At 45.2% G+C, this 18195-nt stretch overlaps 1 long non-coding RNA gene across 1 annotated transcript; it reads right to left on the bottom strand.

The window, feature by feature from the left end:
- Positions 1–57: 57 nt before the first annotated feature.
- LOC129665862 (uncharacterized) lies at positions 58–2382 on the bottom strand. The gene is made up of 2 exons (XR_008718447.1): positions 2298–2382; positions 58–349 (listed from the first exon to the last, which is right to left on the bottom strand). It is a non-coding gene; the product is annotated as an uncharacterized LOC129665862 (long non-coding RNA).
- Positions 2383–18195: the final 15813 nt, after the last annotated feature.

The raw sequence follows: 18195 nt of genomic DNA on the forward strand, positions 1-18195 counted from the left end.
GCCTCAGGGGTCTCTGTGAGATTGAACTTGAGACCTTCTAGAATCTCTTCCATGGTGTTGCTGTTTGCTCCCAGGGACAGGACTGCCAAGGTACTAGAGATGCTGAATGGGGAGAAGACGACATTTTTATCTGGATTCTTCAAAACCAGCTTTTTGTAGAGGCTGAAGGCAAAGTCGGTGTTCCTGGAGACCAATTTTAGACTGTCCACTTGTGTCCCATTTTCTTGGTCTTCATGGACTGCATCGTCGCCTTGCCATGTGCCACATCGGTAGCAGAGAACATCAGGACAGATCCCAGCTAGCAAGAGCCCCAGAGCTATAAGGAGGGGCATCTTCTCTCTTCTCCAGGCTGAAAAGAAATGATCCTTTGAGACTGAGAAGACCAGGTGTCTCCCTGACCATGAGCTAGTTCTCCTACCCTGCCTGCATTGTGCCCTTGCTGTCTCTGTGACTGCCCATGGGAGGTGCTCAGGCCATTCAGATGGCAGTACCAGCTCCTATGTACTCTGTAATCACTGGAGGAAGTACTGTTGCAGTAGCCAATTTTTCTAATAAAGAACCAAGATCTAGAGAGGTAAAGGGACATGTCAGGTTCACAGAGCAAGCCAAAAAAGAATGAGGGTTGTAGACAAGCTCTGTTTGATCAAAATGTTTTCTCTAATTTTCTCTTTGAATAAAGGCTCATCAGAAGGCAGGGAACCCAGTGCATTTGCATTTGTCTCTTCCCTCCATCCTGTAGGTAGACCTCAGGAACCTTGGAGTATTACTTAGCACAGAACTTAACCTAGCTTCTTGATGACATGTCTGAGAAACCTCAAGGCCTGGGCTGAATCTAGAACATGTTTCCTGGAGTGGGTAGGTTAATTCAGAGGAAACACTAGAGACATTTGGCTCCATGCCAAAGCCTTGGAACCTCCAAGAACAGGTATTAGAAGGATCAATAAGGGAAGGTTCTTTCAGCCCTGCCAGGATACCACATGTTGGTTTGTACCTCAGGCTCGAAAGGATTCCTGGTAGGAAGAAAAATGAATGGTGTCTGATACCTGGACCAGATTTCATTTTGTCTGTCAGGATGGCGGTTTGGTGGCAAGCAAATGGATGGATGTCAATGGGCAGATTATTGAGTGATCCAGGTTACATGGCTGGTAAGTGTCTGGCTTCTTATGGGTGTTAAGGATGTTTATAGAGAATGTCTAGATGGCCATCCCCTCCATACACCCTGGTGTAGGGGCCAAAGACATCCTAAAGGACCAGAGTTGAAAGCTTGTGATCACAGTAAACATAGTTATCTACCTTTAGCCTCCGTCTGTTTGTTCAGGTGTCCAAAGGTGAAAATGGATGGTAAATGAATGTGGGAGTGGGGAGAAGGGAGGAAGAAGAGGAGAGGGAAGAGCAGGAGATTGGAGGAAGGAAGGGGTGAGAAAGTCGAAGAAAGTGCTGCAGGGAGATAGGAGGATGAAGAGGGGGGAAAGGAGGAGGGAGAAGGAGGGACAAGAGGAGAGAGAGGAAGGAAGATAGGAGGAGAGAGGGGCAGGAAAAGTAGGAGGGAGCCAATGGAAGATGGGAGGAAGGAAGGGAGGACTGAAAGAGTGCAGCAGGATTTGGAGGGAGCAGAGGAGGGTGTGTTGGAGCTAGGCCACTTGTCCCCCTGGCTGTGACATGGCTGCAGATGAGCCAGGGACCTCAGAAACTTGGCTGCCTTTCCCCTGTGTTTGACTTTCAGACTGATGCAACCATTTCTTTGAAAAAGCACTAAATAATACTTTGTACCAAAACTATTTCCAGAGAAAAGGTGTTGCCCGGTCTGTGCAGCAGGAAACCTGGCTCAGAGGCTGAACTGTTGCCTTCTTTGCTTCCCTAGTTAAGGATGAAGCCCCTCTGCCTGGCAATGGGACCTAGGAGAGAAGTGGGACCACTGAGACCCATGATCTCCTGTCTGATGTGAGTATCAGGGCTGCCACTTCCCCCAAAATGACTCTGCAACAGTCCTGTCTCACCCTAGCTGTGCCAGCAGCCTGCAAGCTAGACAGAGTCTCAAAACATCCTCCTTCTGAAGAGTGAGAAGGAGCAGGCTCCATTCACTCTCCAGGAGCATAGCCCCAGCCCCTGCATCTTTCATGGCACGAGAACCAGACCAGAGAAAAGATGTATGAACCCCAGAAATGTTTTCTGGTTTTAACCCAGTTTCCCAGCCCAGCCCCACTCCCACAAACACAGGCTGCAGGCCATAGCCAGTAGCACAGGGTCTTGGGAAGGCTCCTTTCTCTATCCCTGGAGGGAAGGAATCCTAGAATTACCTTCACAGCTAATGCCAGCTGCCAGCCTCTCTGTGATTGCCGAGTCCTGATGCTCAGGGTTGCCACTTGCCTGGCGTGCTGTTCATGCCACTGCACACTAACGCCTATTTATCCCCACCACAGACTCCTCCCTCCTCTTAGGAAATGCTGGCACGTACAAGCTGTGCTCTGTGTTCAGACTGGAAGTGGACAGACAGGCTAATTTCTGGTAACAGGGATTTGTAAGGCTCTATCAGAACTACTTCTCGACCGGAAAACCCCCAGCTGTTTTCTAAACAATCCCACTGATTTCCTGGGCATGTCTTCTGTTTATCAAATAGTACATAGTCGGTGTGGAAAGAGGGAGAAATCAGAGGCAAAGAGAGTGTTCACAACCCCCTGTCAGCAGGGAGGGTTGCAGTTAACCCAGGTTCTGGACTTTTAAGTCATTTCAGACAGAACATAATAACTCCTTGTCCATCCTCACAGGTCTTTCGGGAAACCCACATTTGAATAAACACAGGCTTGGTGCTGACTGAACCCTGCCCAGCATCTCTCTAACTTTCTGGAAGGAAAGGACATATCTTAAAATGGGACTTGCTCTCCCTCCTTAGGCCTAGTTCCCCAGCCTTGGAGTTGAGCAGGAATGTCATGGCCAAATTACACTTTCCCTTTCTCCTTCACTCTCCTTACACTCATCGGACACTAATGCTTTCCCCTCCCCTCCCCTCTCTTCCCCTCCCCCCTTCTCCTCCCCTCCCATGGCTTCCCATCATCCCCCCCCCATTACTATCCTACACTCCAAGGACCCTATTTTTTCACCCCTGTTTTTCTTAGTACCGTATCTCTAAAATGTACACAAGGCTTATAACCTATCACACAGTACCTGTTCAATTAAGGTATTCTCAAGACTACTTAACACCTTTCCCTTGCCCACCCAAAGCCTGATGGCTTTTACTGCCCATGCTCAGGACCTCTGGATTATTAACGCAGGAGTCCTTCCTGTGCACCCAGTGGTGCCTAACCCTTAGACTCTTCCTCATATTCCTTCCTCTACTTCTCCCTTTCCTGCTTTAGATTAAGGACTATCCTTATCTTTGCTTCACACCCAGATAATGGCGTCTTATCTTACTTGGACTATCTGCTCCATGGGATTCCAGGTACTCCTTTTACTTCAACCAAGCTCTGGCCACTGACCTCCTTTCTCAATCTGTGTCCCAGCTGCTTAATCCGATATGTAAATTACCTTCTCCCGTGCAGCTCCTCACTCGGCTGTTTTGGAGCAGCATTCAAGAACCCTTCTTCCCAAGACCCCAGTAGGAAGGAAATAGCCAGAGGACTACCAGAGCCTATTATTTTGAGACCAAAACAGGAACAGTATATCTTTCATGTTAAGGTTTTTCTTTTCAGTTAAGTCCGTTAAGATTAAGTTTCTGTTTGTCCTGTGAAGTTTAAGGTTTCTGCCTGTAGTTAAAGAATAAGACTCCATTTGTCTTTTGTTAAGTTCTTACAAGTTCATGTGAGGTCAGACAGGAAAGTCATACTTGGCATGTTAAGGGTTCTGTTGGCACTTGGTGTCCTTGATCACATGTGGGCAAGAGGTACTCGGGAGGGAAGTATGTCAGGATGTATGTTTGTCCATGATTGGACCTGATGGGAAATTCGGTGAATTATGAGTTTTACTTCCCTTCCACCTGTGAAACAGGGTTTCTTTGTGTAGCTCTGGCTGTCCTGGAGCTCACTTTGTAGACCAGGCCGGCCTAGACCCACCTGCCTCTGTCCTCCCAAGTGCTGGGATTAAAGGTGTGTGCTACCACCGCCCAGTTCAGATTTTGCCTTTTTAAGTCCTTTCATAACATGAATAGCGGTTACTTTCATCTTTTTTTTTTTTTTTTTTCTTTTTAGTTACATTTTGTTAACTCTGTGTCCCAGCTGTATCCCGCTCCCTCATTCCCTCCCCAACCCCACCCTCCCTCCCTGGTTTCCTCCCTGCCCCTTTCCAAGTCCACTGATAGGGGAGGACCTCCTCCCCTTTCATCTGACCCTGTTTTATCAGGTATCTTCAGGGCTGGCTGCAAAGTCCTCCTCTGTGGCCTAACAGACTGCTCCTCCCCTGGGGGGGGGGGGTCAAACAGCCTGCCCTTGAGATCCTGTTAGAAATAGTCCGTGTTCCCCTTACTTTGGAAAACTACTTGGTTACTGAGCTACCACAGGCCACATCCGAGCAGAAGTTCTAGGTTATATCCATAGATGGTCCTTGGTTGAGTGTCAGTCTCAGAAAAGACCCTGTGCCCAGATATATTTGGTCCTTGTAGAGCTCCTATCCTTTCCATATCATACTAACTTCCCTTCTTTCATATGATTCCCTGCACTCTGCCGAGGGTTTGGTTATGAGTCTTAGTGTCTGCTTTGAAACACTGCTAGGTAGAGTCTTTCAGATGCCTTTTGTGGTAGACTCCTGTCATATGTTCAATGCACATCCCATTTGTCTTTCTAAATGAGGATTAATCACCTTCGCCTGTGTCCACTTTCTTGATTATCTTCTATAGGTGTGTAGATTTCACTATGTTTATCATGTCTTGTAGGTCTATATAAGCGAGTATATACCAAGTTTGTCTTTCTCCTTCTGGGATACTTCACTCAGAATGATCTTTTCTAGATCCCACCACTTGCCTGCAAATTTCATGATTTCCTCCTTTTTGATTGCTGAGTAGTATTCCATTGTGTAAAAATACCACAATTTCTGTATCCATTCCTCCGTTGATGGACATCTGGGTTGTTTCCAAGTTCTGGCTATTACAAATAAAGCTGCTACGAACATGGTTGAACAAATGTCCTTGTTGTGTACTTGAGCAAATTTTGGGTATATACCTAGGAGTGGTATAGCTGGGTCTTGAGGTAGCACTACTCCTAGTTGTCTGAGAAAGCGCCAGATTGACTTCCAGAGTGGTTGAACCAGTTTACATTCCCACCAGCAATGGAGGAGGGTTCCCTTTTCTCCACAACCTCTCCAGCATGTGCTATCACTTGAGTTTTTATCTTGGCCATTCTGATGGGTGTAAGGTGAAATCTCAGGGTCGTTTTGATTTGCATTTCCCTAATGGCTAATGAGGTTGAGCATTTCTTTAAGTGTTTCTCTGCCATTTAGCGGTTACTTTCTAGAAACCCAGAGATGGACCTGGCCAAGGCCCATCGACCTGGCCAGTATTTAATCCAAGCTTGCTTCAAATTGGCTTTAATTTGTGATAATGGTTTTATTGTCAACTGATGGGATTGACAGTTTCTGTTTGCACTTAAGACAGTTTAAGAATAAGTTCCTACTTGTCCTCTGTAGGTGAAGGCTTCTGTTTGTAGCTAAAGAATAAGCTCCCTTTTGTTCATTAAGTCCTTGCAAGTTAAGGTTGTGATTTGTAATGAAGAATAACTTCCTGTTTCTTAGATCTGATGTAAACTGCAACACATGTTTTTCAGCCTACACTAAACTTGTGACCCAACACAAGATGTACTTCCTTATCTTTGCTCCTTTGCTTTTGCTGCATCTTTCTAACAATGTGTAATAGCCAACTCTTTGGTCCCTGTGAATACCTCTCCCATGAAAGGGACTTCAAGAGGTCGGCAGAGGTTGCTCTCTCAAATCCTGACTTAGGGTGGGACAGGCAGCTGGCCAGTCCTGTGGGTGCACCCCAAAATACAGCTGGCTTTGATTGGACAGTAGCGGATTTGGTCTTTTGTCCTCGTAATTCTCAGGTTTAACACTATCTTCAACAAACAAAAGGCTTGAAACATTAGGTCTGTAGCAGAGACCCCAAAAACAGCAGCACTGGAGAAAATGCCCTAAATGGGAGGACTTTGGCTGGGTAAACAGAAGCCTAAAGGCAGCTTTCTGTTTGTCAGAAAATCTGATCTCCTAAGGCAAGTTTTTTTTTTGTTTGTTTGTTTATTTTTAAAAAAATAAAGAAATAACTCTTTCTTCTTCAGGATTCTATTGCTGTGAAGAGACTCCGTGACCAGGGCAACTCTTATAAAAGAGCATTTAATTGGGGGCTGGCTTACAGGTTTAGAGGCTTAGTCCAGGTAGGCATGGTACTGGAGGAATAGCTAAGCTACACCTTGTTCTGCAGGCTGAGAGCAACTGGGACAGGCATGGGCTTTTGAAACCTCAAAGTCCACTCACACTGACACTCTTCCTCCAACAAGGCCACACCTACTCCAAGAAGGTCACACAAGCTGAGCCTTGTAATCCTTTTGAGTAGTTCTACTCCTTGGTCAGCAAACGTTCAAATCCATGTGCGTACAGGGGTGTGTTGTCATTCAAACCACCACACGCCCTTAATCTTCCCTCAAAGGTCACCTCAGTTTCTGGTTGATCCAGACAGCTTGTACCAGCTCAAGGATCCCACCTCACTGTCTTTTATTTGTTTGTTTTTCTGCCATTTGGCTTCTTCCTTCTGCTCCTGAGAGGGAAGGAAGGAGGATGGAAGGAGACTAGAGAGAGAGAAAAAAAGAGAAAGAGTGAGAGAGATCCTTTGATTCCCCAAAACATTTCTTTCTGTACCTCTTAGGAGGTTTACTTTGGTGTTTTTGCTCCCCCACACATACAGAGGAGGAGCCTGGCTATATTCCTGACAGTTTAGCTCACTACCTGTGTCACTTCTGCTAAGTTACTGGAATCCTGTGGACTTCCTGGTGTCCTGGCTGCAAGTCACATTTCCCTGTCTGTCTTTGCACAGATTAAATGAAGTGCAGTTAGCATTACTCAACGCTAGGGATGATCCTGAAAAATGTAAGAACACTGAAGAGTGGGAGTGTAAGGTCACAAGCTAGCCGGTAGAGGTCAGGGGAGGCTGGGAGCTTGTGATAGCAGGATTAAAAAAAAAATGAAGTTACCTTCAAGGTAGAGCTGGAAGCTTGCAGCAAGCTTCAGTCTTACTAGGAACTTGGGAAACAATGTCTGTTTCTTGCCTGTCCTTTATTTTCAGTGTTTCCTTTTATTATCTGTTGTGTATGTTTGTGTCGTGTGTGTGTGTGTGTGTGTGTGTGTGTGTGTGTGTGTGTGTGTGAGAGAGAGAGAGAGAGAAAGAGAGAGAGAGAGAGACAGAGAGAGAGAGAGAGAGAGAGAATGAATGTCTGCCATATGCATGTGCGTACCCAAAGAGGCCAGGAGAGGGCATCAGATCCACAGGAGCTGGAGTTACAGTTAGCTTTAGCTGCTCTATGTGGGTAATGGGAATCTGACATGCTGGGTTCTCTGTGAGGCCAATGTTTGGCTTTAACTGACAAGCCATATCTCCAGCACTTTTCTCTGTCTTCTTATTGCTCATGGTAGACATGTAGAAATATATAGTAAGTATGAGACTTTCGAGGTGTCTGCTAGGTAGCCTGGCAGACTACTGCCTTACACAAAGCAGAAAAAAAATAAAAGTACACCCTAAAACAATGATAGAAAGAATAATAAACAAATGATGCCCACAGGCAGCCATTTACTGTCACTAGCAAGAGCCACACAATGGATATAATTGCACATGCTCTGGTCATACCAGCATCACCATGAATACCTGAGTGATGTGCCATGCTATGACACGAAGGCTTCAGTGTCCCTATGCCATGAGGCCTTTTCAGCTCCTCTAACATCTCCCTGAACTGGAGTGGTTTGTGCAGTGTATCATTGACTAGCTTGCCCTAATGCAGAGCACCACGAGAACAGGCTGTCCTGTCACACTTATGTAGTGTGTAGCTGGGAGATTCCATAAACGTCTGCTTTGTAAAATACCTAGAGGACCACAAAAACCTGGTCTCCTCTTCCTTTAATGAGGGCTTGTGCTCTGTCAGGCTCCAGCCATCTTCACAGTGGGACGCTTGTTCATTTTTGTTTATGCTTATTGGCTTCTTTGGTTATTTGATGTGGGGGAGAAACACATATTTCTTACTTTCTAATCAAGAACCTGTGCTCCTGACCCAGAATGTGACTTTAAAAATTACTCAGAATCCAAGGGAATAATGGCTAAAACAGACAAGGATATTCACATGTCTATATGGTTACAGCAGAGCTGGAAGGTCTCTGCTGTAGGCTTCAGACCGTATCTGAGTATTTTCTTAGCTTTTAGGTTCATAAAATGTGATGTCTGTTCTTGATTTTAACTTGAATATGTGTAGAATTAAATATAACTCACGTGGCTGGGTACACCTGTGAGGGATATTTTTCTTAGTTAAATAATTTGAAGTGAGAAGATCCAATTTTAACCCAGATCCTTTTAGGTGGGAAGATACACCTTTAATCCAGATATTTTGACGTAGGCAGAGCCATCTTTAATCTGGACCACACTTCCTCCTGGCAGCCTATATAAAGGATGTGGAAGAAGGAAGCTTGCTCTCTTTGCCTGCATGCTCTCGCTTTCTTTGGCAAATCCATTCCTTCACTGGCATTAGAGCCTACTTCTTTGGAATTCTGGCATATATGGGAAAGTGATAATTTTGGTTTCTTTTAAAAACACAGAAATGTTATGTGAACATGTTTTTGTTTTAATCCCAGGTGTGGGATATGGAGCTGCTTCAGATTGTCCACAGTAGTCACTGCAGTTTGTCTCAGGCGCTGTCACTGCCCCTGCTGCTGCCCTTGCTGCTGCTGGTTCCTGATTGTGCTTTTGCTGCTTGCTGACTGCCGTTTGCTGTTTGCCGGATTGCTGGTTGGAGGTATCCTGACAATGAAGATCAAACTTGTCCTAATGAGCAGGGAGTAGTCTAACAAGGTCAGTACTCCCTTTCCTCTCTACCCTCCTCTCTCCCTACCTCATGTTGCAGTTGGAAGGGATTTGGGTGGAGAAGGGTGGTAGGAAAAGAACCCAATAAAATAGCCAAAAGTCCAGTTATAACAGCCAGCCTCATGGAATGAACAACGACTGAATTCTTGGACCTTCCATTGGTAGATAGCCACTGTTGTATTAGCTAGCCCACAGCCCATAATAAATCCTATTTCTCTCTCTATAGATTTATTCCGTGAGTTTCATTCCTCTAAAGAAGCCTGATAAATACAGACTTAGGTATCAGGAGAAGTTTTAGAGCAGCAGAAGCATAAAGGTGAATTTTTAAAGTATCCAGGAGAGGCCTCTCACCTTGCCAGCAGCTACAATTACTGAAGTCTTTTTAGTTGCTGAAGCCTCTCCAAGAAGCCCAAGAGTACTGAAAGCCCATGGTGTGAACAATTTAACAAGCTTGAGGATTTAACAATGCTTTCAATTATGCTGATCCAGCAACTGTGAGAGGCAACAGACTTTGTGATTCTGTACTTAAAACTGTGGAGGTTTGAATAAGAAGAGCCCCATAGGCTTATATATTTGAATGCTTAAGTCATCAGGAAGTGGAACCCATTGAAGGGATTAGAAAGAGGTGTCACACCTGGGTTGTTTTCAGGTTCTGGCTATTACGAATGAAGCTGCTATGAACATGGTTGAGCAATTGTTGTGCACTTGAGCATCTTTTGGGTCTATGCCTAGGAGTGGTATAGCTGGATCTTGAGGAAGTGCTATTCCTAATTGTCTGTGAAAGTGCCAGATTGATTTCCAAAGTGGTCGTACAAGTTTACATTCCCACCAGCAATGGAGGAGGGTTCCCCTTTCTCCACATCCTCTCCAGCATGTGTTGTCATTTGAGTTTTTGATCTTAGCCATTTCTGATGGGTGTAAGGTGAAATCTCAGGGTTGTTTTGATTTACATTTCCCTGGTGACTAAAGATGTTGAACATTTCTTTAAGTATTTCTCTGCCATTCTATAGAACTCTACAGAGAATTCTCTGTTTAGCTCTGTTCCCCATTTTTTTCAATTGGATTACTTAATTTGTTGCTTTTTAACTTCTTTAGTTCTTTATATATTCTGGATATTAGACCTCTGTCAGATATAGGGCTGGTGAAGATCCTTTTCCAGTCTGTAGGCTGTCGTTTTGTTCTGATGACAGTGTCCTTTGCTTTACAGAAGCTTTTCAGTTTCATGAGGTCCTATTTATACAGAAATTGTGGTACATTTATACAGTGGATTACTACTCAGCAATTAAAAACAAGGAAATCATGAAATTTGCAGGTAAATGGTGGGATATAGAAAAGATCATCCTGAGTGAGGTATCCCAGAAGCAGAAAGACATAAATTGTACATAGTCACTTATAAGTGAATATTAGACATATAATATAGGATAACAGATAGAAGAAGGAGAAAACAGGAAACAGGACAGGAGACTACCACAGAGGGCCTCTGAAAGACTCTATCCTGCAGGGTATCAAAGCAGATGCTGAGACTCATATCCAAAATTTGGGCAGAGTGCAGGGAATCTTAGGAAAGAAGGAAGAAATGATAAGATCTGGAGAGGACAGGAACTCCACACAGAGAGCAACAAACCAAAAATTCTGGACACAGGGGTCTTTTCTGAGACTGATACTCCAAACAAGGAACATGCATTAAGATAACCTAGAACCCCTGCCCAGATGTAGCCCATGGCAGCTCAGTGTCCAAGTGGGTTCTCTAGTAAAGGGAGCAGGGGCTGTCTCTGACATGAACTCAGTGGCTGGCTCTTGGATCACCTCCTCCTGAGGGGGGAGCAGCCTTGCCAGGCCACAGAGGAGAACAATGCAGCCAGTCCTGATGAGACCTGATAAGCTAGAGTCAGATGGAAGGGGAAGAGGTCCTCCCCTATCAGTGGACTTGGAGAGGGGCATGGGAGGGGATGAAGGAGGGAGGGAGCTACAGCTGGGATACAAAATGAATAAACTGTAATTAATAAAAAAAATTAATAAAAAATAAAAAGGAAGTGTCGCCTTGTTGGAGGAAATATGTCAATAGGGATGAGCTTTGAAGTTTTATAAACTCATTCCAGGTGTAGTGTGTCACACTCCTCCCCCCACCCCCGCCTCCTTTCAGATAAGGATGCAGCTCTCATTTCCAGCGGATGCCTGCCTTCTGTCATGCTCTTTGGCATGAAGTTAATGGACTAAGCCTCTGAAATGCTTTCTTTCGTAAGAGTTGACTTGGTCATGGTATCTTTTCATACCAACAAACAGTGATTGAGACAAAAAGCTTTGACAGTGTTGCTGATTGGTTGATTTTAGCATCTGTGGATAACTTGGCAAAAAAAAAAAAACAAACCCACAAAACAATGTGCTCCTTGATAACATTAACCAACTTCTAGCATCTCAGACTACACCGAAGGACAACAATAAACTCAGTGAGAAAATTGACTGCCTCCAGATGCATAGTCTGAAGTTTTTTTCTAATTGTGTCTGGAAGACAATCTTATCTCCAGCAGCCACAGAGCTCAACTTGCAGACAATCAAACTGAAGCCCTTTGTTATAAGGTTGGCTGAACTACAGCAAAAATTCAAGTCCCAACCTCAGAGGGTATCAGTGGTTAAAGGACATTAATCTGTAAAGAATGAGAGCCTGTAACTCGGGATGGAGATGTGTTGGAGGACCCCATTGAAGCTGAGACTTTTGAACCCTCAGAGTCTCAAAGCTTTATCTCACGCCAAGGAAGAGGTCTTTCCATCCTCAATATTGCCCTTTCCACTTGTGACAGAGGGGTTAATCCTTCATTGTCTGCTAAACCAGCAGTGGCTTTCCCTGAAGGAGAGGCCAGACAAGACAATATTGATGTCCCTCAGGGTCCACCAACAGTCTCCTCTAGACCTGTAACTAAACAGAAGGCAAAGTAGCTTCTAGAAGGGAGACAGAAAGTGTAGTCCATGAGGAGGTTCACTACTGTTGTGGGGTATCCACCAGGGAAGAGTACTTGGACACTGGTTTAAGCCATTAGAAAGTCTTTATTAGCTGGCCAGTGACTACATTGGGTGTTCAGGAGGCCACTATATTCCTGAGCAGCCTTTTTAATCTTCAATTTTTAAGCGAAAAAAAAAAAATTCTGGGTTGGCAAACTTAAGTAAACAAGAACATTTAGCCAGAATCAAAAATAAAGAAGCCTAGAAGCAAGGTTACAACATTTAGAGACTTTCCCCAACTGTGGATATTAATGCATTAGGTCTTTGTTTTTGTTTTGTCTAGTGGTGCTGTTTCTGTCTGAGTTTTATGGCCTGAATGGTACTTCCAATTTGGAGTCAGTTGTACTAAGGTCTGCAATCTTCTAATTTTGGGGGGCCTGTTAAACTGTACTACTGAAGGAACTCAACGAATTTGCTAGTTGTCTTGGTTAGGGTTATATTGCTGTGATGAAACACTATGACCAAAATAAACTGGGAAGAAAAGGGTTTGTTTGGCTTACACCTTCATATCATTGTCATCATTGAAGGAAGTCAGTACAAGAACTGAAACAGGACAGGAGCCTGAAGGCAGGAACTTCATAGCAGAAGCCATGAAGGAAGGCTGCTTACTGGTTTGATCCCCATGGCCTGCTCACTATGGTTTCTTATAAAACTTAGGCCCACCAGCACAGGGATGGCCCCTACCCTCAAGTGATTGGGTCTTCCCCATCAATTACTGATTAAGAAAATACCCCACAGGCTTGTCTACAGCTTGATCTTATTGAAACATTTTCTCAGCTGAGGCTCCCTCCTCTCTGATGACTCTAGCTTGTGTCCAGTTGACACAATCTAGCCAGGACACTAATTCAAGGCAGAAGCCTGGGAAATATGTGTGGGGATGGGTTTTAAGAGTATGGGGTAGTGGTGGAAGAAACGTAAAATGGGGTCAGGTGGTTGAGGTTATTCATATGGGCTCAGTAGTGGGTTCTAGTCTAATCTGAAAACTCATGCAGTTAAAAGGTGTCATGAGTCTTCCCTGAGACTGATAGTCCAACCAAGTAGCGTGCATGGAGATAACCCAGAACCCCTGCACAGATGTAGCCCATGACAGTTCAGTCTCCTAGTGGGTTCCATAGTAATGAGAACAGGGACTATCTCTGACATGAACTGATTGGCCTGCTCTTTAATTACCTCCCCCTGACAGGGGAACAGCATTACCAGGCCACAGAGGAAGACACTGCAGCCACTCCTGATGAGACCTAACAGACTAGGATCAGAAGGAAGGAAAAGAAGACCTCCCCTATCAGTGAACTTGGGGAGGGGCATGCATGGAGAAGGAGGAGAAAGGAAGGGGTTGGGAGGGAAGGAGGTAGGGAACTACAGGGGGATACAAAGTAAATAAAGTGTAATTAATAAAAAAGTAATATATATTAATATATAAATATAATATATAAATATATATATATATGGTGTCATTAAGAAAATAGTTGGCTGAGGCATTTGTCAAAAGAACTACTGAAAAGGGGTTAGAGATGCCTGATACACCTTGGATTAGTGTTAATGAAGGGATTTTAAGGCTCAGGAAAATTTCAATGTTAGAGTAGATTCAATGTGGAAAACCTAATCCTTCACAATGGGAAGGACCTGAAAACATGCCCATCACTAATCCTATAAGACACAAAAGGGTGAAAGAGGCACCAGAACATCTGAAAACTTTGTTATCACCCTTTTCCTCCTGCCAGACTTTGGGGTTGGAGATGCTGTTGCTCAGTTGGATGAATTCCATGCAGTGAGTTATATTGGTCCCCGATATAACACGGGCCAAGTAGAAGCACTGACTCACCAAAGGCAATGATCTTGGTTATCATAATGGGCAGCAGAGACAAAGCAATGTTCATAATGGTCTACAGTAATTGGCAGCACAGGCAAAGTTATGTTTATGGTGGCATGACTCATACGGACCATTGGTACTGGCTAATTAGTCATTGTGTTTCCAACAATTAAATAGATAAAAGCATTTTTACTTGATTTGTGTAAGCAGAAAAATTCTCAAACAAATGTAAGACTCCATTGCATTATGGCAAAAAGGGAATCTTGGCCCATGAACCCATTTCCAGACTTGGGCCACCTTGCAGGTCTAGATGCCTTTGAATAAAGGGACAGCCAAATTTCCCTGAGGAAGGACTTTGATAAAACATCTAAGAGTTTTGAGGTTCATCTTTCTACAGGTCTCCCAAAAGGGAATTTCAGAACATTCCTCACTTGGGTGTGTTACCCTGGCCCATACAGCAAATGACTCAGAGAGCTACTTACTATCTTTGAGTAGGGCCTGGAACAGGAGAAGGTATTCAACAGGTCCAGGTTGCTGGGAAGGCTGCTCCTCCACTTTGACTGTTTGATCCAGCAGACCTAATGATATTTGGGGTGTCTGTGGTAGATAGGAATGCTAATGGAACCTTTGGCAGGCCACTACCAGGAGAATCACAGAATCAGTTTTGGGAGTTTAGTGCAAGGCTCTATGATCATCTCCAGACAACAATTGTCCCTCTGAGAGACATCTCTTGGCCTGCCATTGGGCCTTAGGGACAAGGGAAAATCTGACAATGGGTTACTGTGGGAACACAGTCCAAGAACACAGTCCAAGGGGAATTCTGAGTGCTTGTGGGGAAACTCCAAGAAAACAAGAGTCATGTGATCTCAGTTTTTCAAAACACACAGTATTGTGTTTGGATTACACTTTTGTGCCCCTCCCAGATGTAGCAGATAGGAATGATTTTCTCCAGATTATTCATTTTAACAGGCTATTGCCATTAGTTTATATATCTATATGGAAAGTCATGTTTGCCACATGTGTGGCTTTTCCTTATAATTGTACACTTTACTCAGGTGACTCTTCTTAACCCTTAGAGTATAAATTGTCCGATGCTCTGAATAAAATCGGCTATTGCTGAAGACTTTAGTCTGCTTCAGTTTTAGGCTCCATTCTCTCCAGGTTGCATCACCAACTTCAGTAGTGGAGGCTCCCATGATACCATGAGCCCTGAGCTGCCCATCCTGCCCTGCCTGTTATCTGACCTACCAAGTCATGAAGTAGAACATGCATAGCAGCAAGCCATTATCAAAAGGGAATGGTATGTACATAATCTGGCCCAAGCAGGTCCTAAAGGCACTAGAACATTACATGAAGGAGTTGCGTAAATGTTTAGGTGTCTAATCACTGACAATGCAGTCTACTGCCAACTTTGTAAGTATAGCCTCATGATGTGTACCCTATGATTCGTTGACCAAGGCAAAGAATATTAGGGCCTGGCTTACTCATGGTTCTGTACTTTATGTACAAACCAGCCAGATGTGAACAGATGCAGCATTACCACCTCTTTCTGGGACAACCCTGAAGATAGCAGGAGAAGGTAATCTTCATGGTGGGCAGAACATCAGACAGAGCACATGACCATACATCTTGTTTGGAAGGAGAAATGGCCAGATATGTGATTCTTCACTGATTAATGGATATAGCCAATAGATTGTCAGGGTCTTGCAAAGAGCATGATTGAAAAATTGGTGAGAAAAATATATGGTTAAAGAAATATGATGGAAGATTGGAACAAATGGGAGAAAGATGTGGAGATACTTGTGTTCCATGTAAATGCTCATCAAAGGTGACTTCAGCTAAGGGGAAGTTCAGTAATAAAGTGGATAGAATGATCCATTCAGTGGAGAGTCAACTCTTTCCCCAGCCATCCCTGTCATTGCCATTAAACACGTGGTCATGATTTTGCATGGGCTTGACAACCTGGACTGCTGGTCAGCGAGGCTGGCTACATCTGCTGCTGAGTGCCAGATCTGCCAGCAGCAGAGATCAATACTGAGCCCCAGACATTGTACTATTCCCAGGGTGACCATTCAACAATCTGAAGGCAACTGAACAAAGGTACAGCCATTTTGTCTTCCATAGCCCCATGGCTGGAAGGAGAAATGTTAAGGAGCCACTTGAAATTTTAGTGGCCTGCTGCTCAAGGGCTAGACATAGCGCTTGGGAAGGGAGGGTGCAGTGGGTTGCCATAGCAGGGGGCAAGTGTGTTGCAGGGTTGGGGAAGCAATGGACCACTCAGATGGATGGGGTGCAGTGGCTTAGGAGTGGACTACCGTGGCTTGGGGCAGAGTACTACTGCTGAAGCACTATCTCTGTTATGCTGGGTCACCTTCACAGATTGCCAAATTGATCTGCAGAGGCCACCATAACTTTTGCCTCCTAGGTGTGTGTGTGTGTGTGTGTGTGTGTGTGTGTGTGTGTGTGTGTGTGATGGCACAGCACCACTTCCATGGTCCAGTCGTGGCTGAGACAGCAGTTTGCCAGGGAACTCCACTGCCAGAGTTAAGGCAGCAGGTTGACACACATCCATTGCCAAGGCCAGAAGCTGAGGCACTGAGGAGGTGGGCTGCCGTGGCTCTAGGCTTACACCCTTCTCTTACCTCACGACTTCTAGAGAATGCTACCTCACTTGGGACAGGGATTCTGAGTGTGAGTCACCAGGTTGAAATTTTTATCTGACCTCATGTCCTCTTGCTCAATGATTGTTCTTAGGAACTTATTTTGTGTGTTGTTTGGCCTACCTTCCTGACCAGGTGGGAGGGTGTCCCCAAAACTCACAACTCTGAGGCGGTGAATCTGAGTCACTGCACCAAATGTTTTTGTTTTTTTTGTGCTCGCCTACCTTCCTGATCAGTAGAAAATGTGTCCAGAGCACTCACAACACAGAGGGCCACAAATCTGTGTCACAGCTATGAGGACTGGGAAAGTATCCCAGCTCTGAGGTGGGACAGAGTCCCAAGGGTGTCCTGAGGCATGGGAGCCCAGAAATCACACAGCTCTGAGGGGAGGCCTCCTCAAAAGAGACATTGCATCTCCCGGGGGAGGGTTGCCCCAACCTCTGATAAGCTGAGGATCTTAGGAACTCTGCTCCTTCATTTCTTCTTCTTTCTCCTACTTCTTCAGATGAGTGAGTCACAGCAGGCAGTAAATCTCTTAAATAAGATTTATTAAAGGGACAAGTCCAGGAGAGGATGGAAGAATCCAGGAGCGGCTGCCCCTGCTCCTGGGAGAAGGCGGCAAGGAACTGGTGCAAACACAGCTTTTCTATAGGAATTCTTAGGGGCAGAGCTTTCTGGGGCAGGGATTTCCAGAGTGTGGACTGGTGGGTTTTTGTCCAGTCTTTTCACCTCAAATATGCATAATCTGGGATGAGTCTTACTGAGGGCTTGGAGATGAGAGTCACAGAGGTCTGGGGGTGGGCATGAGGGAGCTTCCTTGGGCAGAGGTCAGGCCACTTTTCTGCTTTGAGGGGTTATTAAGTATGCAAAGTGTCCCAAGTTTACAGAGTTCCTTGTGAAGGCAGAGGACTGAAGCAGGGAAGGTTGTCTTGATAGTGGATAGCTCCCAGTAGGATAGCCACAGTAGGCATTTTGAGGCAGTAAAGTTGTCTGTTCCCATAGGCTGAGGAGAGTTATCATGGGCAGCTCCCACTGAGGAAAGTTGTCTGTGGTGTTGCCAGCCATTTCTTCTCCTGCCTCAACAGCCCCAGGGAGGGAAGGAGTGTCTCCTTGTCCTGAGGCAGGAAGGGGAACTGGCTGGGAGCCACCTGCTACTATGTATTTAACTGGCTCCTAAACGTAGCTCTTCTGGGGTGCAGAGGGCTATTGGGGTTCCCTGGTGCTCCAGGAGAGGAGGGGCAGCAGTGGGTCACCACAGCTTGTGGGGCGTCAAGACAGGCTGGGGTGGTAGGCTACCTCAGCTTGGTGAGCTGCCCCACGTTTTGGGGGTGGGCTGGGAAGGCCTTGGCTTGCAATTGCCGCAGCCTGGTGTGTCCTCGGCAGTGGGCTTGGGGTTGCAGGTTGCCTCTGCTCCAGCCTTCCACCTATGACTCAAACAAGTCTCAAACTGGATGCACAACTTTCCCTTTCCATGCAGGACACCAGGTGTGATTCCAGGCCAAGAGGATTTTCCATGATTCCCCGGCCCAAAAAAATACTGACCTCTCTTCCTCTATCTAGACAGCATCTCAGAATCACCTCCTCTCCTCTCCAGCTGTTGCCTGATGTTGCTTGAGACCGCCCTCAGGGATCATACCCACCTCTGCACAACTCAGTTCTCTGCATTGTAAACACACAGAGTAACTTTCCCCAGG

Source organism: Psammomys obesus, unplaced genomic scaffold, assembly GCF_907164565.1.
Source record: "Psammomys obesus unplaced genomic scaffold, mPsaObe1.curated_primary_1811, whole genome shotgun sequence".
Taxonomy (NCBI): Eukaryota; Metazoa; Chordata; class Mammalia; order Rodentia; family Muridae; genus Psammomys; species Psammomys obesus.